We start from the raw sequence: 23770 nt of genomic DNA, 5'->3' as shown, positions 1-23770 counted from the left end.
CCAGTGAGACAGCTTTAAGACTCATTTACGGAAAACAAATAGTGCAAAAGGATGTATTATCCTTTTATCACTGGAAATATACTCATCAATAAGCACAATAGCTAGAGGTTACCGACGGAAACGACTTAAAAAAACGAAGAAAAAAATATATCTAAATCCCAACATAGGAAAACCTTAAAAGGTTAAGTTAGGGACACACGAATTTTAAGATAGGATATTTATGATTCATTTATTAGAATGAAAATGTAAAAAACTAAATACTGTGCATGTTAAACAGTACATAAAAATTATTTCTACTAAAATATATCGTATTTATTTAAATTTTCGTTGGTGAAAGAATGGGATATTTGACTGTATATTTTAGCATGTTTTAATTTTTATGATGTTTTGAATTTAGAGGCTACATTTCTGTTCAATTATTTTGTGTTTCCACTGAGAGCTGAAAATATAGGTTTTAATTTGTGTCCTTTTTATTTGATCCTTGTTGTTAGTATGAACAATACTAATTATGAATATTAATTTTACGAAGATCGCTTCATGTCAAGTTAGGAATATAATGTTTGCAACTTATGCTTCAGGGCACGCGTCCCGAGTAAGCGGGAGGTCGAATTGCGCCTTGTTCCATCTCACTCCATTCGTTCCCCCCCAAAAGTTCATATTAGATACACTTTTCGTCCATCATTCTTCTTTACGTGATCAGAAGGCCTTAAATCACCCTTGTAACCTATGGCAACCTTTCGGCATATCTTTGTTATATCTCTATATTTCTCATGCTTCAATTATTCTTAATACACTTATACTATAAACGAATGAATTTAAACAGCTTCCTCTCTTTCCTAATTTGGCTTTACAACACACACACACACACACACCACACATACGCACACACATACACACACACCTCAAAAGGGTTCATTTAAAAACCTATAAAACATTCCAGCTGATGCCTTCATACGCATCCCTCCTCGGATCATTTTGCAGGAACCTTTTTACCTTCTTTACTTCTTATTCTATGATTCACTTCCCTCACCCTACAATCAAACGTCAGGGTATAGAGGTCCACACTGCAGTAAAACATGTCATGAATACATTTCGGCAACTTTATCGCACACACATTGCATACAGGTTGGAAACTAGTCAACGATTTAACCAGTGCTTCATATAGTTGTCAAACATATTAAATATGATAAATAAGGAGCAACAACAAAATATTTTGCCCCTCTGCCGAGGAATATAATGCCTTATCGCTTCAGCTTATGCAACATCAAGACTAAACACGCCGCAGAATTTGAGAAAATTATGAATGATTGCAGCGACACCCGTTTACTTAATAGCAATATCATGTTATCAAACGATCAAAGTACTGTCAAAATATGCTTCATCAAAAATAAATAATTAAATAAATAAATAAAAGAGAGATGGAAGCAAAATGACACCGCCGATACACCACAATTTTGGAAGGATGTAAACGCAGTTAGTTTTAATGGGTCGTCTACTTACGATAATACTGTTCCGTGGGGTAAGAAATTCCTTAACATGAGCGTCCCTATATTTAAAAAAAAATAGGTTAGAATTGGAGGGTTCAAAATAAGAAACAATATCAATAAAATTTTATGGGTTCTTAAGACGCTTACATATTACACTTTGTTGGGAAAACCACGGCACGCACGCACACACACACACACACAAAGAGAGAGAGAGAGAGAGAGAGAGAGAGAGAGAGAGAGAGTACATCCATCAGCGCTTCAAGTAGACGTTAAAATATGAATTACAATATTGTTTATCATTTTTAAGACGAAGTATATTAAGCAACAAATATACATTTTTCACACTATCATCTCCTACTCTATTATTGCAAACTAGTTGTAAGTAACAGTTAATTTATTCTCAAGAAAGTCTAGATATGACCTACCGATGGGGGAAAAATGGTTAGATGAAACCAAAATGGAAGATCCTCGACGCAGTGTCCTGAAAGCGATCCCGAGAAGGAAACGATTCTAATGTTTTGAAAACATTCCCACAATATTTGAGTTTCAAAAATAAACGGTAATCATTTCTCTTCACTGAACCTGCCAGCCGCAGAAATTCTTTGGTTATCCCATCTTTTTCGCCTTCTATTGTGCCTCGGGGCAATTTAAAAGCAGGTGGAATTTTGAAACGGTCTGGGGTTGAGGTGGGGGGATATTGTTGAATAAAAATCCACGAAAGAAAATTCTTTGGGAAAAATTATACATATTCATTTTCCATGCACATACGCGAAGAGGGCTCCAAGGTCAGAGAAATAGATACACAAATACAGCATTATTAAGGGACGGGATCTCCAGCTACCAAAAATGGTTCCCATAACAGCGATTTGTTTTCGGATTTAATGAATTTTTCTTAAAACTGCAAGCGCAAATCTATCAGCTGGCAATCACTGATATACGTTGTGGTCCTTGTTTCACGAAACACGGTCTCTCTCTTCATTTCCTACGTGAAAATGGAACTATTGGTGTCGTTCCATTCCTGTGCGTCTGTAAGCCAGACCTAGCTAAGACACAGATTAGAAGCAAGAAGGAAAATGAGTTGGTTTTAACCAGGAAAGAATCGACAGTCCTCCCAAGCAGCGTATGAAAGGTTCCGACTGTCAACAGTTCCTACACCAAATGTGAGAAGTGATAGCAAGGGCCACCTAAGAGAGGGAGGAGCTTACTCCTAAATCTCACTTGAATTATGGCCAAAAACGTACCTGTAGAAATAAGAGATAAGTGGAAATACTGATTAGGTAAATAGCCTTTGACATATTAGCATCTAGAAGGCTATCAAAAAGTGGCTGAAGAAGAGTGCACTATTCCAAACAAGAAAGTGGAGACTTTCATTTTACATTTCTTTTCTTATTCAAACCTTCCTCACGAGCAGTTCTACCTCCTATACCTGCAACATGAAATTAACTGGACTGGGCTGAAGCTTGTAAAATATATATCACTTGTTCCGAACTGCTCACAGAGAAAATCTCATTTTCTTTTATTATACGGCAACGTTTAAACGAAACATCCTTCCATTTTGAAGTATTCAGTCCACCTCGCCTCAGGGCCCTGACTATGCATACAGAGTTCAACGTTCATATCTTTCCTAAGTCGATCTGACCCACATACAAATTTTTCTCTAACTATAAAGCTTTTCACAAAAATTTTCACAACAACATTTATCAACACTTCCTCTTCCCTGTCCAAAAATGTCTTTCTTCTACCAGCACCTCTGACATGTCTTACTTTCTCAATCATAATATTGCCATACTTCTTAGCCAGGAAGATAAATCAAGAATGCCTCCATAAGTTTTACAGTAGCCTGTATCTTGGCTTAATGCAGTAACAATTATTCTTCATACATCTTTCCTTAGAACTTTTTTTTATATAAAAATACCTCACAACAATCTGGATAGCCAAACAATAATACTTTGACCACCATACCGTCGTATCTCATTTGTAATCCCATCAACTAACTATGCTTTTCCTTTCCTCAACTTCTTCACTACACTGATTCAACTCTCAGCAGCCACATAGCCCAACCATTTCCAATTTTCCGCCAGTCTGTTCAGATCTTACATTTTAAATATAATACATAATGTATATATATATATAATATACAATTTGAAAATTATATATATATATATATATATATATATATATATATATATATAGTATATATATGTGTGTGTGCAACCAACTTCCGTCTTGAATTTTCTCAAGTTTATTATATATATATATATATATATACACACACATACACACACACACACACACACACACACACACACATATATATATATATATATATATATATATATACTATATATATATATATATATATACACAGTATAAGTCTATCACATTACCGTGATTCATATACATATATCGAACTACAAATGTCCTTTAATATCTAATTCGCTCTACCTCGGAATTAATATATTTTCATATACGTTTAACCGCGGGGGAATTTATTAAGCGATAATAGAATTGGCGATCGACAGGCGCGAACCATCGACCTCTCAATTCCAGGACTGGAAGTGAACTGGGGCTTTACTGCCAGTCCTGGAATTGAGAGGTCGATGGTTCGCGCCTGTCGATCGCCAATTCTATTATCGCTCAATAAATTCCCCCTCGGTTAAACATATATGAAAATATATTAATTCCGAGGTAGACCGAATTAGATATTAAAGGACATTTGTAGTTCGATGTATATATACTGTATATGTGTGTATGTGTGTGTACGTGAGTGCGTGTGTATGCAAATAACATTAAATGAAGATTACAATCTGTAACAGGATACGGTTTTTTTATATTCCTGAAAAGGAATTCCTTCATTTTAGGTTGTTAATATATATTACATGTAGTAAAATACATAAAATGAACTAAATATGGATCATAAAACATTGCTTTCGGTGATTAGTACTAGCATCTACCGGCGCACACATTTAATAATTTTAAGATACTGGACTATAACATTAGTAATTACCTCTCAGACACAACTGTGTATTGAGTAACTGGCTAAGATAATATAAAAAAGCAAGGTAAACCCTATATATGTACAACATTTATATACAGGTAATTATTATTACAAACGAGTGAATTATAAGTATAGCTGACAATTAAATAGTAAAGAGATGGGTATTTCAGGAATTGGTAACGTTTGCATATTCTCAAATGGTGACATTTTCCGAGAAGCATCATCGAAACAGTTTTCAAACTGTATATGAATATATGATTCGTTGATTTCTTCAAAATAATTTTTACCTGTAGAATTATATACTAAAACCACACTTTTTCTTTACCTTTCCTACTTATCTTCAGACGTTATAGACTTTTTCAATCCAATCATTCTTCCAGAGCCCCACCAGTATTCGATTTGTTGTTGGACATCCTTGTCATCTGTAGCATTCTATTCGTATCTGTATTCAGAGTTATCACCTATTTATTTGCCAGTCTACCCATTTCACTACCCAATTTCTCCTGCTTTCTCTATCAACAACTGAAGAGCTTTCGTTCAACTACGACTACAACAATCTTGCAGCCCCGTTGTAAGAATTAATCTTTGCTATTACTTCTGTGTTTAAAAGTTTTCCCATGTCCCAAAAGACACCCAGACGTATCAATGCTGAGATCCAAGTCTGTAACTGAAGCTATTTTGGAAGCGTTGGGTATGTCAGATGACCAACTGTGTCTAGGACTTGACATTTCATTGAATAGGGATGACTGATATCTAATAATATTCAGAGGTTCAGAGGGAATGTTTACATATCAAATTCTCCTGCTTATGATTAATACTGGTTATGATTATTTCAGTTCAGTTCAGGTGAACCTGATTTAATGTTAAAGACTCATTGGATCTCAAATAAGAACTTTTGTTTCCATCTTTTTAATTTTCAATAATGATTAACATATCCATGTTCTATGACTACATGAAAGGACTTTTGAACCACCTCACCTTTATGGGAACCGAGTGTGGATGCTGATGTGAATGAAAACACCTGTTTGTCTAGTATTTTCCGCCTGAGAGGAACTGCAAGGGTAAAAAATGTTGGGGTGTGTAAAAGCGATAAGGAAATCATCTTTGGTGAAAGAAATTATCGGTGTATAGAGATGGGTTGGTCTTATGAAAAGAACGGCGAGCATGAACTGTGTGAAAATAATGTGTAATTCCGAGAATGAGGGGAGAATGGAAGACATAGAAAGCGCTGGATAGATGGCATGCAAGACGTATTTGAAAGGAAGGTGCCTTAATATTAGGGAAGCGCAAAATTCGGGCATATTTAGTGAATGGCGCACCATCAGTAGTGGGTTTCGATGTGCTGCTGATGAGCTTGCAGTATATGTATTTGAAGTGACTTATGTTACGGGATTTTATGCAAAGGGGTTCATCTAAAATTCGGCGGTAAAATTATGAATGGGGCAGTGACTACTGTTTTACCTCTGGAACCAACCCCTGTTACAGAAAACGAATTCAGTCGTGAATATATAGATATCAGCAGTTTTCCTGTATTACCAGATATGAAAAAATCCAGTTTATTTCTATATTTTCTGCACCGCGGTCTAAGCCTGTGGTCATCAAAATCTGGTCCCTGCATTTTTTACCTTTATGATGGTCTTATGTTAAACAGATTCTTTCTGAGATAATTTCAAACCTACCCAGTTAAATTTTTTTCCTGTACAATATAAAGTTTGCAACAGTAATCGATTGCATTCAAGTAATGTATTTTCTTAAGACCGTAAAATATACATGATGAAACTTGGTATTTTCATATCTTTGAAAGTCTGCATTTCACAGGTGACTTTAAGGCACTTGGCAACATTTGTCATGTGGTATCTGGAAATAAGCAATTTTGGCGAACTGTAACAAAAGCGTGATAAAATTAACTTGCAGTTTCAATGCCTATTTCTGCACCTTTCGATATTTTTATTCATTGTCTACATATTTTTAGTAAACATGTAAATAGCTGCAAATAGCTCTTGTAAATATGCCAAAGCTCGTCGTAGCGGTTAATGATATTATCTGGCTATTATGCAATAAAAAGCATGGGCATATTCCATAAAGGTCGATTTAAAGCGTCATCAAGTTGAGCGATTAGTAAATGAGTTACAGAGGGGTGAAAAAAGTACGTTAAAGCCTTAAAGGCCAGGTGTAAAACTCCACGAAGGTCGGTTGAATATTGCAAGGAAATATTTACGGGGTGAGGAAGAGGAGGGTTATTAATGATTTCTTCGTGACGCTCATGATCCCGTGAATGCTTTCGCTCACCGTTGCTAGGATGCTATTTTATTCCGACTTCCCATTTCTGTCCGGGAGGCTAATTATTTCGAAGGGAATCAAACAGACTGAAAAAAGTCAGCACGGTATCTTGCAAAGATACTTACAAGAGCATGCAAGGGCTTGTACGAGAAAGACGGTGGCGGAGGGAGACAGAGAGGGTGGGGGAGGGAGGGAGAGACCTCATTCACGTTTTCCTCTGACAGAAAAGCGAACGCAATATAGATAAATCAGTGAGACACAAAGGTGCAAAGCAATTACCATTTAGGTAACCTCGCATCGAATACCTCAGGTAGAACGGATGCAATAATTCAAGGAGATTGGACTGAAGTTAACAAACCTAGCCTTATGATTCTTGTATAGTATTTAGTTTCAGTTTGACCTTAAGGATATTACTTACTTCTTTGTATGTCAGTGAGATATTTACATGTAATATGATGAAGGGTTACCATCAAGTGAATTTAGAATTCGCGACCTCTTGGCAACCATGTTATAGTTTTACTGTATATGTTATTACCACTGCTATGATGGTTGTCATTCTGGTGCGTATCACAGTTAGTGACATTCACCTCTTGCAAAAAATGCAGCAACTTCGAGTTATAATCAAATCGGCAAAAAGGCGCCATCGGATTTCATTTACTAATCCCGGATTAAGTCAATGGTGTCGAAGTGTGGGGTCGACATGTACCCAAGTGAAGCTCAGTGAGCAAACCAAAATAGAAAATTGCTGAGGATCAGAACTTATCAAATGTGGTGAGCGGATGAGGAGACAAGTAGGGGTTATGACCAGGATACGACGATAGCTAAGTGGCACGTGTGCACCTTTTGGAAGAAGTAGCTTTTCGACTCCTGATTCACATTTAAATGATACAGTTTTAAATGGTAGTGACAGTTTTAGGATTTCAGGTGTAATATTTGAAAAGCATAGACGTAGTATTGCTTCCTCTATTGCTCAAAAAGTTGTTATCTTACGAAAATGTTTTAGAATGTTTTGCGATGAAACTATTTCTAAATGATGACCTGTGGCATGGACGTAAACGAGTTTGTTATATTTGATGCATAAAATTCACTCCTGCTCTCTCCTGACGTCTCCTAAATTCCAAGAATATTGGTTTAATATTCTATTCCCTCATAATTATTTATTCAAGCACATTTTCCTTTGGAGCCCTCTTGGCTTCATAGTCTGAAGACTTAACGAAAGAAAGACGCGGGACTTGTCCATTCGGTAGACGAACTTATAAATAAATTACAAAAGCCTTTCTTTCTTTTTGGGCTGACCAACTTGACAACAGCATTTAAATTTTGTTTTAATTAAGCTGTAACATCATTTCACTGCTCAACTATCCAATTTGTAGAAATCCTCGAGTGAGCCCGAAATTAAGCTAATTCCTTCCAGCCTCAGTGACCTCAGCCTCAAAAATTTCTAATTCCCATTCTCTAATTTTTGTATCTTGAAGTCAATTTCCTTTTTCAACCACCTTCTAATATAGATAACGCAGTCATAAACTTATACTAAATTAGGTTAATTTAATCATTAACCTCTCTAACTGATGAAACAAAACAGCAAAACGCAGATATTTTGATATGGTACCTCTTTATTTGACTCCAATTGGCTCGGCTGTGTATATATACTATATATATATATATATATATATATATATATATATATATATATATATATATATATATATCTATATATATATATATATATATATATATATATATATATATATATATATATTATAATATAACTGACAGAATGCGAAAAACAACAAGCTTACGTATGGATATTTTTTTTCATGTTTCATGGGTACTGATCATGATTTTAATATTAATATATATATATAATATATATATATATATATATATATATATATATATATATATATATATATAATGATATTATAGGTACATACTGTACAAACATACATATATATACATTATACATTGTTTTGTCTCTTATACAAACGTTACTTTGATATACTTAAAGACCTTTACCCATAATACCCCTTAATATCGGACTAACTTTATCCTACGATAACCTACACCAATGATGTTTTAAATATAATTAGTGCATCTTCCCTAGGTAGGATTCTACCCTAAATCCTTAGGTTAAATCATTTATGATTCGGATAAGTTAGATTGAAAAAGAAGATGGAGACTCATTGTAGGAAGCTCTGGCTAGAAAAAGTACCGAAATAGTGTTAAAGGGGCTTTAATATCCTGAAAAATGTGTTCTTATTTGCAAGATACATATGAGGAAATATATGTGTAAAGGAGGTCGACATACTGCTGATCGGAATTTTGCGAGGCATATCCAGCAAATATGAGACAGTATGTATTTTTACAAATGGCTCTCCTCCAGGATTAAGTATTTTAAGGTAAAAGTAACACATACTCCTGTTTTGAAGGGCCTTGAAGCAACTGCTCATTACTGGAAACTACTTCACCAAGAAAAAATATCATGTTTGACATTTTTGTTTGTTTGTTTGTGGTGATTAAGTTTTATTCAAGAAACCGGAAATTCTTCCATAATACTTTAAACGAGCATTGGTACGTAGATGTGTTTATCGTGGAGGTCAGTTAGAATAACTGTACGGCATTTGCTTCGCAAGTGGTCATTTTAATTTATACATTTATTTGGTTTTATTCAGGAAATTATAAATACAGGTATGTAGGTCCTTTATAATAGCAGAGACACCTTTATGTCATCAAAAGCTCCGATGTTAATTACTTAATTACTGGTTAATATGGATTATCGGGGAACGGCGATAGTGGAAAAAACTAATATCAAAACATGCAAGATGATTTGAACATGTACTTGCTTGATAGCAATTACGGAAATGAATCTGAATCACATCTTGTTCAGTGAATTGAAAATCAGAAAACTGAAACTGAATTTGTGATCTCTTAAATGATCCTACAATTTCAATTACTCTTTTCCCTTTATCCTGACATACACAAACTAATTTGTGTAAACACTCAAAAATCAAATTTTCATTGGCAGTTCAGTGTTCTTATCAAAAGGATTTTATTCCCATCTCTAATTAACTAAGTCAGCAAAAGCTAATTACTGCAATTCATTTTGCTAATGAACGTTGGTATTTCAATTAGCTTCTGAGAATGTGGGATGTTTACATATTAGTGAATCTGTGTGCTATATATATATATATATATATATATTATATATATATATATATATATATATAATATAAATGTATTTATTATACAAACAAAGTACATTTATATATATAGGATATATATATGAATTTTTCATCACAGCATATTGAAGTTATATACAATCATTAAGCTACAAATGATATTTAACATCCAATTCACGGTACTTCGGGAATATCCCCAGTGGGGAATTATAAGTGATAAACGGATTGGTACCGAACCGTCACAAATACTCGACACAGTACCTTCCAACGACTCCATGTAACTCCATGTAGCTTAATGATTTTACACACACACACACACACACACACACACACACACACACACACACATATATATATATATATATATCATTATATTATATACATATATATATATATATATATATATATATATGTATGTATATGTGTGTGTGTGTGTGTTTGTGTGTTTGTAATTATAATAACCACAATGCCTCTCAACCTGTGGATTCCTTCCACTATTTGGATAAGCCTTTTATCACAAAGCCTAAGATCCCGCCGCATTCGGAAAATCAGAACGAAGTCACGTGAACCACTCGACTACGTTCTGCTCAGGCGGTTGACGTGGAATCATTCTGATATTATGTAGGGAATGTGGTGTTTTGTTCTTTATATGGTTCTTCGGCCTTGTTTGTTTGTATGGTACCTACTTTTACGTTGCATGGAACCAGTGCACGGGACCAACGGCTTTACGTGACTTCCGAACCATGTCGAGAGTGAACTTCTATCACCAGAAATACACACACATCTCTAACCCCTCAGTAGAATGCCCGAGAATCAAACTCAGTGGCAGGCCAAGACCATACCGATCACGCCACCGAGACGCTCTCTTCGGCTTTGTAGTGACAAACGTCGTCGAAGTGTGACGAAAAAGTAATTTATTAGGTTCTATAATTATATATCTATATATATATATTATATATATATATATATATATATATATATATATATATTAGATACTGATTAATAATTATGGTAACGTAGCTGCAGGAATTGAGTTAGTGCCTTCTAACTGAAAATCTATTCTTCAATATTAATCACCGTCTGGTGTGGTTTTCCTCATTTATCGCCACACTTATCTTTAGATTTGCACCAAATCATATGCGCTGCTTCCCTCGGGTCAACGCTGCCTTCGAGACCGTGGGCAGCAACCTAAGATCAATTTCTCACAGGGAAACAAATTACGAAAATTTCTATGTCACGCCTCGACACTGAAAGAGAAACCTGGTCACTTGCACACACCGAGAAGAGAAACGTTGACACTTCACGTCAAACCTCTTCTTCGTTCCTTTCTGCCAACCTCTTTCCCCCTCTCCTTTTATAGAGCTTCGGACAGAAGTATCTGACTTCATAGCCAAGTCATACTGAACATTACGTCCTATCTACGTCATACCTCCACTTATCTGCTGTGATCACTTTCGTCTTTCTTTCTTATTTATATTCACTCTTTCTATGCCCGCTGAATCCCTATCGGGCAGCAATCTAAACTGCTGACATAATCGCATTGCCCCTCTGCGACAGCCCTGGAGAGAACCGGTTGTTGTGCCTCTCATGCCTCTTTATGGTCAGCATTCCTGATTAGTCACTATTTCCTCTCTCACTCTCTCTCTAAGGACAAGCTCTTTGTTTTTCAATCACGTGGTTTATGAATTCTATAATGGCTCCCGTGTAACGTACATATAGTTCAGTTTTGCTTTTCAGGTGATGAATTCAATTCCAAAACCCAAATACCTTACGTAATTTGAATCTCTCTCTCTCTCTCTCTCTCTCTCTCTCTCTCTCTCTCTCTCTCTCTCTCTCTCTTACACATACAAACACAGCCATGACTTATTTGCGTTTGGGTCCCCACCTCTCTTGTCATCACCATTGATAAAAGTACAATAATGATGACAGGCATTGGCTATTTCGATATAATATTGTATTTTTTTCCTATAGATGTCTGCTTCTTTTGCAAACACCTTCTCATCGACAAATGCAAAGCCTATCATTAAAAACTGCTATGAGATCACCCACTTCAAAAATAACAAAGGAGAGAGAGAGAGAGAGAGAGAGAGAGAGAGAGAGAGAGAGAGAGAGAGAGATCGTTCTCAGAGGTAAAAATGAAAATTAACCGATCAAACTTTGAGATCTACTGTGTAACAATCCCTTTCTCTTCCAAGATGATTAATCGAAGCGTAATTTATAGGATTACGAAACAAATTTAGTTGTGGATTATTAATACTGGTAATTCTCGACTTAAACACTGAATAATAAACATAATAAATTACAGTTCTCGTCATCATGTTCAATGAAATTCATCCACGAAAACGAGTATTACCCGACAGCACTTCTCTCGCATTTTTATTCAATTAAGCCATTTGTTCATAAAACTATATTGATGTACAAATAAAAGCCAACAATAAAAGGCGTCAATAAACTTTCCAGTTTGATGCAAAGATTAAATTGAATCACATATATCCATTATCCAATCACGGTATTGGCGACAGTAATCCAGTTCGGACTTATAAAAAGTAAGCAATAATAATGTGTGGGCGCGCGTGTGTATATATATATATATATATATATATATATATATATATATAATATATATATATATACATATATATATATATATATATATATATATATATAGTATATTAATATATATATATATATGTGTGTGTGTGTGTGTGTGTGTGTATAACGAAGGAGAATTCTAGAGAGAGAGAGAGAGAGAGAGAGAGAGAGAGAGAGAGAGAAGGAGGAGAACGCCGTGTGTATGCTTAAATGAAATAAGTATTTTTTCAAAAACTTTCCAGCCACTTATCATTACTTCTACATTTTTACTACTTTGCTCTCAGACAAAAGTGAAATGGCAAGGCGTGCAGTACTAAGAAAATGAAAGTGAGCGTTGCTGGGGTGGACGAGGCATGCAGAGCTAGGGATAAAGCACAAACTAGACTGGGGAAGAGTGAGGGATTCTAACTTTGTTAGTTCCAAGATTATATGAGTGAGATCTGATATGGCAAGAGAAAAAGTGATTACAAAAGTATGCACATAGCCTAATAGGAATGTGGAAAGATAGTAAGCAATTTAAGGTCTTTTGGGGCAGTGAGAATATGGCTTGGTTTGGAGGAAGAGAAAAAGTTGTTTTGCAGCGAAATTTGAAGCAAAGATAGGTAGCAGAAAGTAAAAGATGGTATAACTTCCAGAGAAAATATGCTGAAGTAAAAGTGTCAGAAAGGGGCTTGGTTGTTACAACTTTGAAAGTTTAAATTAATGTCGATAACTGCATATGGGTAAATAAAAAGGTGAAGAAAAGGCTTTTGGATTATATGTTGGTTCTGAATAGATTGAAAAGCAAGTTAAATGATGTAATCATGAAAATGTTTTGGCTGAACATTTATTTGATGTCTTTACTTGAAGCAAAATTGAAGATAAATAAAAATTTTAGGGATGTTTTCAAAGTAACTCTGATATGAAGGGATTAAGAATACCACATCAGTAGAAGGGTAAGAATAACTTAGATTAAGGAAATTAAAGCAGAAGCATATGATGGTTATGTAAAACACAAGGGGTACACGTGGGTCGAGGAATCAACGACAAGGGAATAAAAGCAATAAAATGCTGGAAGATGAAGTCTGAGGCTGGAAAAAAACATTGTTTCATGTGGATGTACAGAGAAGGACGAAAATGGCAGCCAAGGGCAAAGCAAATGGAAAAAATGTTAGGTGTCTTGGTGTTTAAAGGTGTATATACGCGTATATACTTTGGAAGGAAAATGCAGAGATGCATAGCAATGAATGAATGGGTCTTGGCAGACAAGGCACAAAGACAGATGTTGTCCAATAAAGTGCATTTACTGTAGTTGCCTGGAAGGAAAAAATAGAAGTCGAAAAATGGAAAAATGGAAAAGGAGAGGAGCTACGAGTAAAATTGAGAAAGGAAAGAGGCCACGAACTGATAGAACTGAAAGTGAGATGCTCCTTTACCGATGCATATATAAATGAGGATTTGTATTATGCGTAAATTTCAACAAGTATGGAAGATAAAGAAATGCTTGTGGAAACAAATCGCCAGTTATGTATGGGTACTTATATTTAAAAATACTTCACTATAGAAAGCTTTCGGGAATCTGTTCGATTCCCCATTCCAAAATGTACACCTACATACATAATTGTGATTCGTTTCTCCCTTTCAAGACTCATACTACTATGAATATTTTTTTAAAGACATGCTTTGAACAATATAAAGCAGGATTTTGATTGAGAAAATAAGGAATGATAAGGAAAGGAAACTATGGGTTTAATAAATGAGAACAGTATGGTTTAAATAAAAGACGAGTGTGACTAGATAATAAAAAATCCTTGTATTAATATATTCTTTCTTCTTTTTAAATCCTGCAGCATCTTAGGCTTTAAGCAAGAGATCTTACAACTTCTGTTCGAGTCAAAATAATTACAATGTTTTAACGAGTTTATGTACATGGTTACTACAGTTATCCAAGTGAGAGTTCTTTTGAAGAAAAACTGCTTTATGGAACTGAGAAGTTAAAAAAAAACTAAATTCATACAAAACTACCGCATGAAATTTTAATGGAAAAGCTGGTAATGAACGATAAGCTAAGCAAGCCATCGATCACCTTTCTACCGAGAGAAATTCTTTTACCTCACAGAAGCACTCGCCTACTTTTCAACTACAGCTGCTTTTTAAAATACACAAACACACAAATATCGACGAATCTATCTACCTACATAAGTATCTATCTACGTACCTATCTATCTATTTACCAAACCATATAACAATCTATCTTTCCCTATCTGTATATGTATATATATATATATATATATGTATATATATATATATATATATATATACACATACAGGAAAAGATAGATTGGTATATGGTTAGGCAGATAGATGGATAAGTATACATATATATATATATATATATATATATATATATACTATACTATATATATATATATATATATATAATATATATACATACAGGAAAAAGATAGATTGGTATATGGTTAGGCAGATAGACGGATAAGTAGACATATATATATATATATATATATATATATATATATATATATATATACATACGTATATATATATATATATATATATATATACATATATATATAGATATATATATATATATATATATATATATATATATATATACTATATATATATATATATATATATATATATATAATATATACATATGTGTGTGCGTGGTACGACCATGAAACCTTATATAAAAGTTATTGATTTCAGAATAAAGCTTTAAGAATATTAGGATTCAGATGGCAGGATAGTTACAAATTACAGATTTTCAATATGTTTGTGAGATAATGATGAAAGGAAGATGGAGGTGTCTTGGGCATATCCTTCGCACTATCCCTTAGGGACTAAAGTGAAACCAGTCGGTCGTGGCTTCACCCAGAATGTATTGTGTTGGACTAAATAGTTGTCATTTTCCCTTAAAAGAGAACTTCTTTTTCTACCTTCATGGGTCAATGGGTAGTGCCCTGACCCGTCCTTTGGGAGACGGGTTCCACCATTATGTGAATCAAAATTTTATTTCTGTGAACATGTGCTCACGTGTTCATAGTTATATTTATATACATATATATATATATATATATATATATATATACATACATACTACCTATATATATATATATATTATATATATATATATATCTATATATATATATATATATTTTTATATATATATATTGTCTTCAACTGTCTCCACCTTCCGGTCAATCATCCTGGCATCTATATATATATATATATATATATATATATATATATATATATATAATATTGGGATCTATATATATATATGTCTTCAACTGTCCTCCACCTTCCGGTCAATACATCCTGGCATATATATATATATACTATATATATATATATATATATCTCATATATATATATATATATATATGTATATTATATATATAATTATATATCTATATATATATATATATATTGTATTGTATATATAACAAGCACGTAAGACAGATTACTGATTACCTATGGCAATAATTACATATTATTATATAAAAATTGTGATATCTAAGTTCAGAAAAAAAAGGCATTCAACTTTTAACGACAAATTACAGTTGCTAGAACTTTTGATGAACGTATCCTTTTGGGATTAAGTCTGACGGAATACACACATTTTCAGATAAGCCTATGCATAGATAACTATACAGGGTTTTTTTTTTAGAAAAACTCCATAATCATGGTCAATCCTGTAAAATTATAATTTTTCTTCTTTGAGGGATCCGAGGGTGTGTTACATTTGATATATTAAATATAATATATACTTTGTGCGTTATGTTGAAAGTATTCAATAATCGCATCGGAAAGTTGGGATTATAATTTCCATTACTAAAATTGAAAGTGATACGCACCCTGGGATCCTTCAAAGAAGAAATATTATAATAACACACGATTTATCATGATTACGGAACCAAGGGGACTAGACTAATATCAATATGAAAGATTTAGAATGAACTTATATTATGTAACTGAAATCCTCTTATCTAATGGATCAGGGAGAGGACTTACATAACGCAAATGGTGCGCACAGTACAATATTTATTTAATGAACTGTAATGTGTGGGTGGATTAAAGTAAGATACTAGGAAATTTTTATGTCAAGATTTTTAATCAAATAAAATCGAATGAATTGTTCCTGATTTTTTATATTTGATCATTAAGATATGGGATCACCGACTCAGTTGACTTTATGAAAATCAATTTTATCCTAACAATAAAAAAAATTCATTCGCCTTACAAAATGATAAAATCCTCGGCTATATGCTTTCTTTGATAGCCTGAAATACGTCTTCCTCTGTTTTGTGTCTTCCGCTATGTCCACTGACGTGAATGTATAATTGTCCATAATGATATCAAATTACCAGGAGTCAAATTACCAGGAGTCAAATTACCGGTCACCGTTATCAGGAAACCCGAAAACAAATCATCAAACAGGATCCAGCAGCTCTCATCCCAAATGAGTATCAGAAATTCCAGAGAGAACATTAATTCTCAAGAACAGTTCAAGAAATCTATATGCGCAAATTATTGGTATTTATCATGATTACACTCAGAAGTACCCCGCAAATAAATTTATGTCAAAAAAAAAAAGAAAAAAAAAAAACACCAATGTTCGATTATTCAACCGTCCTTTTTTCATGAGATTATGGCTGTGCATTCTGTTATCATTCTCCTACACTTCGATGCATGTTTCAGGGTATGGCGGTGAGTTTTTTGCCCTATAGGCGTTGTAAAAATATTAGGGCACTAATGGTTTTTTGCATGTGAGAGGTTACACAGGTACTCTGGAGTTTATATGCGTTTGTAATGCGGGAGAGAAAAACGAGCAATTATGAAATTGTTCGGTTATTTTGAACTACAAACTGTTTTCCACATTAAACTTTTAAACTCGCAGTGCGTCATACTGATCCTATCTGCACACCCGGAACCAATAAAACATTCAAAAGGGAAAGTGGAACTTACAATTGGAGATGTAATGGGTAAATTTACGTAAGTTACCAAATGGGAAACAAACTTTGGATGACTTTTGCCGAGAACAGTCGTTCAAGGTTACGATTAGCTTCCATTGCCAGGGTTTACCTATTAAATGAATTTCTACTAACATTGAAAAGAAAATTATTTATTTGCTCTAAGGAATTTCTCTGTTATGGAGGAAAACTTTCAGCTTAATGTGAAAACTGCCAAAAATACAGGAAAAAATATTCTCGAGATTTTATGATAATTTCAAAAACTCCACTGTATAACCGGCAATGTTGGCGACAAGATACTGAATTTCACTCGGATGTAATTATCGTTATTACGAACGGAATCCTACTTATTCCACATTTCTTAATATCAAATCGTTTTCTTAATTTTGTCAGTTTACCGTTCCTAATCTCTTGTTATGTCTACTTGCTTGACATACTCGTCATCTGACTTGAGCCTAAGCCATTGGGAAAAATACATTTTGTTGTATTTTACTACGCCAAAAAAATCCTCTGCATTATTATTTCGTTTTAATTATACAATTATTATACACATTTAAGGCAAATTACTGTCAAACTGCATATCTTTAAGGGATACATCTGAATATCAGTATGGAGTCTTTGCTGCAAATGACCCGAAAACTTGCTGCAAATACCTTCTATATTTATATAAACAAGATCAGTTAAACCTAAATACCACCTTCTTTTGCCACGGGGGAAGTTTGCATAAAAAACAGCTTAAATATGTATTACACCCTACGAGATATTTAAAAGTAAAATATGAAGATTACGGTAAAATTAATAAACTATGGGGATTTTGCCAAACGTTAAGAAGATTTGGGGATTTTGCCAAACGTTAAGAAGATTTGTGAGAGTGAGAGCAAAGATAACTTATTTTTCTCTCTAAAAATATCAGAAATAATTATCTCCCTTAAAGAAGATGGCAGAGAATTCATCTTGCACCCGTGTGTCGTATGTCGCAAATACCAACAAAGGATAATACAGTTCTCTAAGATTAGCCAGACAATGGGTGTTCGATCTTTTAATCTCTCACATAGCAACACTACATACCAGACATTTTCCATATTACCAAAATTCACAGATGTAAGTGTAAACACAAAACCTTCATAGACTGAAATTAGCAACTGAAAATGAACTAATGACGTGTCAACAGCCAGTATCAAACCCTGACAGAGTGAGTGGGACGAGTTCGTCTGTAAGGGTATACAAAGCTTGTGATAAGGCATGAATTCTCAATAACAAAATTCACTCAATAAACGTAGGCACTAGCGTAAGAAATAGCAGTAAAGTGGCTGCGAAACTGACTGAAAGAAACATGGACATTCGCTGTATAAAAAGTGAGATGTAAATGAGTTGGCCCAAAATCAGAGGCTGGTCATACAAAGAAATATGAATTATGGCAGAATGGGAGGGAGATATGATAAAATGGGGAAGGCAGATAAAAAGAATTATTTTTTTTTTTGGGGGGGAAGGGGGACGAAATGTAATCAGTTGTAATGACAAAAGAAACCACAGCCACAGATAACAATGGTAGGAGGACACCAAAGTGGCCATAGTGAAGCTGACAGAATTAGTTATAGGGATGTGAGGGAGTTGACATTCCTTGGGAGAGTTACGCTGAGCTGAAGTAGTGAAATTTTGCTAGAGCCAAGGATTAAATATTCTAAACACACTATTTCTGAAGCCTCAAGGCATGCTAATAATAGTGGGGCGGTTAAGCAAAAAATCGTGCACTTTGGGTTAAAAGCTGAAACTTGGCACACTGGTCCTTTGGACCCTACTGATTAATTCTGGATGTGGATCCACTTCAGCAACCACCTCTGATGGCTGTTATGGAAATTTTTCCAAAATGGCCGCCACTTTTTAATAAATGCCCATAACATTGGCATTCTTCATCATAGAATCACAATCTTGGTGTCAAAATGTACAGTTTTGAGGTTGCCAGAAACAGTGAACATGTCACTAGCATCATATGGCAGCCATATTAGTCAATTTTCAATATGGCCGCCTTTTTTGTCAGATGCTTTGAACTTTAGCCTTATTCATCATGGAAGTATAATCTTGGCATCTGAATGAATAGTACTGAGGATCCCAGCGACACCTCAATATGTCCACAGTTTCATGTGACAACTAATTAGACCCTTTGATTTTAGATATATGGCCACCATATTTCAATTTATTATGATATCGATATCAATTTTGATCATTTCGATGCTACTATAACCAATAAAAGTGTCTACCATGGCATCTACTACAATGGTGCATAATGTATGGCTTCTGTTGGAAGATTTTTTTCAAAAATATTCACCACATAAACGTATACTGACCCATTTCTCTTTTTTACAGGTAAAACAAGACAATAACAAGATAACAATGACAGTGGTGCAATTATGGTGGTGGTTTAGAATAGACAAAAACTAACCATGTCAAAGCAATATAAGCTTGTAGATAACGTAGAAGCAAGTTGCTCCAAGAAAACTAGCAATCCAACAAACTGGAATCTGTGTGTACTATGCCAAAGAGACACATCAGAGCCCTTGCAGTGCCCGGTTAATTCAACCCGAAGTGATGTGGGTGCTGGGTACAAGTATGTTGTTGAAAACCTGCTCAAATTCCAGGAAATTGGTTCCATACCCTCAGGTCTCACTGTACAACACTTATCACTGACTACTAACCAAGAGCAAACATTACATGAACATGCAGCAGCATGGCACAGAGGAAAGATAAAAGTGAAGTCCCATCCCATCAGAAATAAGAGAACTGATAAAAGCAGCTGCAGATCTGATTACTGATGAATACATAAAAACATGGCAACTATATTGTTAAGAACACAAGTGGTTGGAAAAGAGCATGGCAATAAAAATTTACAAGGTAAAATGTTAGGTGCTACAATGTGGAAATTATAACAGAATAAGATGACATATGATTGTTATGACCATTCTGCAGTATGTGCTGGAGGAAAGATGAAGAAAAATGATTAAAATCCGTAAGTATCAATTTGGCTGCATGCCAGTAAGATCAACAACAATAAGCAGCTTTTTTCACGAGAAGTATTAGGCAAACAAGAAGAACGTATACCATATTTGCGGATCTTGAGAAGGTATTTGGCAGAGTACCAAGACAACAATCAGATGGTCGCTAAGATGCACGGGGTACTTGAAATATTCACTGAGCTAGTGATGACACTATGCCATATAGCACACGTTCTTGGGTGAAGACAGTAGCAGCTATATTAGAAGAATTTAACGTAGGTTTCCATTACTACTCAGTCTTGGTCTCTAACTGTTCGTCAAGGCAATGTGGGAGGCTCTACAGGTACCCAGACAGGAAGGCCGCTGGCACCTGCTATACGCAGGGGTCCTAATGTTGGCAGCAGAGTTAGATGAAGAGGCAGAAAGTTTTAAAACATGGAAGAGTGGAATAAAGACATAATTAAAACAAAGTTTATGGAGACTGGGATGGAAACAAAGGAAAACGTAGTCAGGAGGGTACCAACGTGGATTCTATTGGAAAGGTGTGGGGGTGGTCTCAGAACGGCATATTCGAATGCAACTAATGTTACAGCAGCAGCTAAAGATCACTGAAAGGGGAGGCCTCATAAATAGTTGAATTTTCATTTTTATTTCTATCTTGGGCCACTGCACTCTGAATCAGGCTTTTCGAGGGAAGTCAGAAGATAAAGTGAGTCAGTCTGGATGAAGTGAAGGGAGATTTCTAAATTATTGCTACGTATGACTATACTACTCTGCAGCATGGCTATTGTTGTAAGAAATGAATTACATACTGAAACCGTGTGAATACAAAATGCTTAGATCGAGGGGCAAAGTGCCGTGGGAAGGTCCTAGTACGAGTCAGGAAGTTATTAAAAGATATGGTTTCCAGCAGCTCGAAACCGGACTGCCATCTCAAAGATTAAGATGCTTTAGATCCTGACAAGGAGGAGGAGGGAGAGTCAGTGAAAAAGACAGTAGATATGAAAAGCAGCAGGAAAAAGACAGAATGAATGGCCCAGTATATTAGTAAGAATGGCATAAATGAAGATCTTGAACAGACATAAATCCAGGCTGAAAGTAAAGAGAGATAACAAAATAGAGAGAATTTTGATTTGATTCATGCTGATTATGATGATGATGATGATAATGACCATTATGTTAGTAAAGTTATTGGGGCTTCCTCAAACTAGTGAAAGTACAAATGGTGAAGAGATTTCGGGTAAGTAGGCTAATTCGCATGTCTGGCAAATGTAATTGCGGTAATTTGCCATACTAATAATGGAATTTATATAACACGGAAAAAGCTCACACTTGAATGTGGCAACAAATTGCAATTAAATTTTGTACCATATATAATTTTTTGTCAATAATAAGTTTTTTCATAAATATTTGCACTAAATGCCTTAGATGGCTGCAATTAAGTAACAGCAAAACATATTAGCAAAACGAAACGAATTCGAACTGAAATCGGAAAATGTTTTAGTCTTAATTTGACTCTAAATTCTAAAGTATTTTTTTCATATTTGTCCTAATCTCACATACATTTAGTATACGTAGTTCTAATTGTCCTATTTCTTTGAAATAATACAATACAATTAGGCACGCGCAGTTCATTATATCTATTGTCAGCGGCTTAAGCACAAATCCTTTTGAATGTGAAAACGCTGAAACTGTAATCCGAATTAACTGTGCCATTTCGGATTCGCCAATAATACCAGCGAAGCTCCACATTTCATGGTCTTCCTTGGGCTGTGGTTAAATGTATTATTGGGTCTCTAATCGTAAGGATCTCAAATTTCGGACATATCACAAGATCAATCGGACTTTCAAGTTTCCTTTTTTATCTTTAATTATTGATGGAAAAGCATACTAAAGTTGTTTGGTCACTGTTGCACTGAAATGCCACAATGCATATCCAATTGACTGTATAATTATATTAAACAACTGACTGTTTCAGGATCTTTAGCACAGGTGAAAATTGACGTCAACCCTGGTTAAATAACCTAGGATTACTCAGGGTTTTCTTTTTATCAATGTTGGGAATTCTCGATTTTATTTTCGTACACGAAAAGATTAATATTCATAAAGAGTTAGGCAGTTCAGTTGGAATGCTTTCACGGTCTAAATGAAAACTGGTTTACTCCTGCAGTTGAAAGATATTATCTATGATGCTATTGTTGTTGCAGGATGGACTGAATTATCTAGAACAAATAATGGAAGTTATATGCTATTATAGGACATATCTAATAGATTCCAAAATATCAGGATAAAAGAAATATTCTACAATAAACTATCCAAGAATGAGAGTGAACATAGTAACTGAATAATGTTAAAATTTTTTACCTGTGACGAAAAAATTATTCCCTTTTAGCTCATGTCAAACACTCTTTCTTCGTTGCTGCATAATTTTTATAAGCTGATTTAGAATGTTCTACTCGCAGATTAATTATGGAAAGCTTATATTTAAGACTATAAGAAGCAGGTCAAATGAAATTTATTTTCGCATAAAACTGGAGCTCTGCAGCAAGAGTAAACCAGTTTTATATATCCAGAATCGCAAAGGAAAATTTATAGGGCATTAACCGTAGAATGACTACAATATACAAAACCGATAATAAAAGAAACTAGACTCGATGAAATATACTCTCTGTCTCTTTTATCACGTTAAACCAAACAAAAGCTTCTTTCAGTTTTCTGCTGAAGATTGAAAAAGAAACCCACAAAATCACTGTGTAATGTGTTTACTTTGGTTAATTATAAAAAAAGGGGGTGGGGGTTAGATGACCACTAGATTTATCTTGAGATTATATTACTTGCATTCAGAATGTAAGTAAAATTGTGTAGTCAGTCCACCTGCATCGTTTTTAGGAACCGGAGGTTTTTCAGAAAAACTGATACTTGAATGACCTTTCTCCTTATGGAATACGGCAAAGAAGAATTCAAATCTCTTATGCCTGGCTTTGCAGTTCCTTTGATACGAATTTTCATTCCCTTTCATTTTTCCTCTAGCTTACAGTTGGACGACTGCAGTAAAGAGAAACTCCCAAAATATGAGGCTTTTTAATCCGAATATTGGGAAGAAAGATGTATCTTTATATTAATTATAACTCCACTTTCATTTCCACTCTCACCACTATTACTGATAATAATAAATATAGCACCGAGGATGAGTTTTTCTTCACAAAATATAAGGACCATTAAAATAAGCATTCCTCTGTTGAAGTTCACTCTTGCCTAAATGAAC

The 23770-nt window shown here is 34.5% G+C and overlaps 1 protein-coding gene across 1 annotated transcript in view; it reads right to left on the bottom strand.

Annotated features, from left to right (window-relative positions):
- Positions 1-23770, bottom strand: part of LOC135197478 (G-protein coupled receptor GRL101-like) — a 367490-nt gene that overhangs the window by 225908 nt on the left and 117812 nt on the right. The gene's annotated exons all lie outside the window — the stretch shown is intronic.

The sequence above is a fragment of the Macrobrachium nipponense genome, chromosome 21, assembly GCF_015104395.2.
Source record: "Macrobrachium nipponense isolate FS-2020 chromosome 21, ASM1510439v2, whole genome shotgun sequence".
NCBI lineage: Eukaryota > Metazoa > Arthropoda > Malacostraca > Decapoda > Palaemonidae > Macrobrachium > Macrobrachium nipponense.
This window is presented reverse-complemented; position numbering and strand designations above follow the sequence as displayed.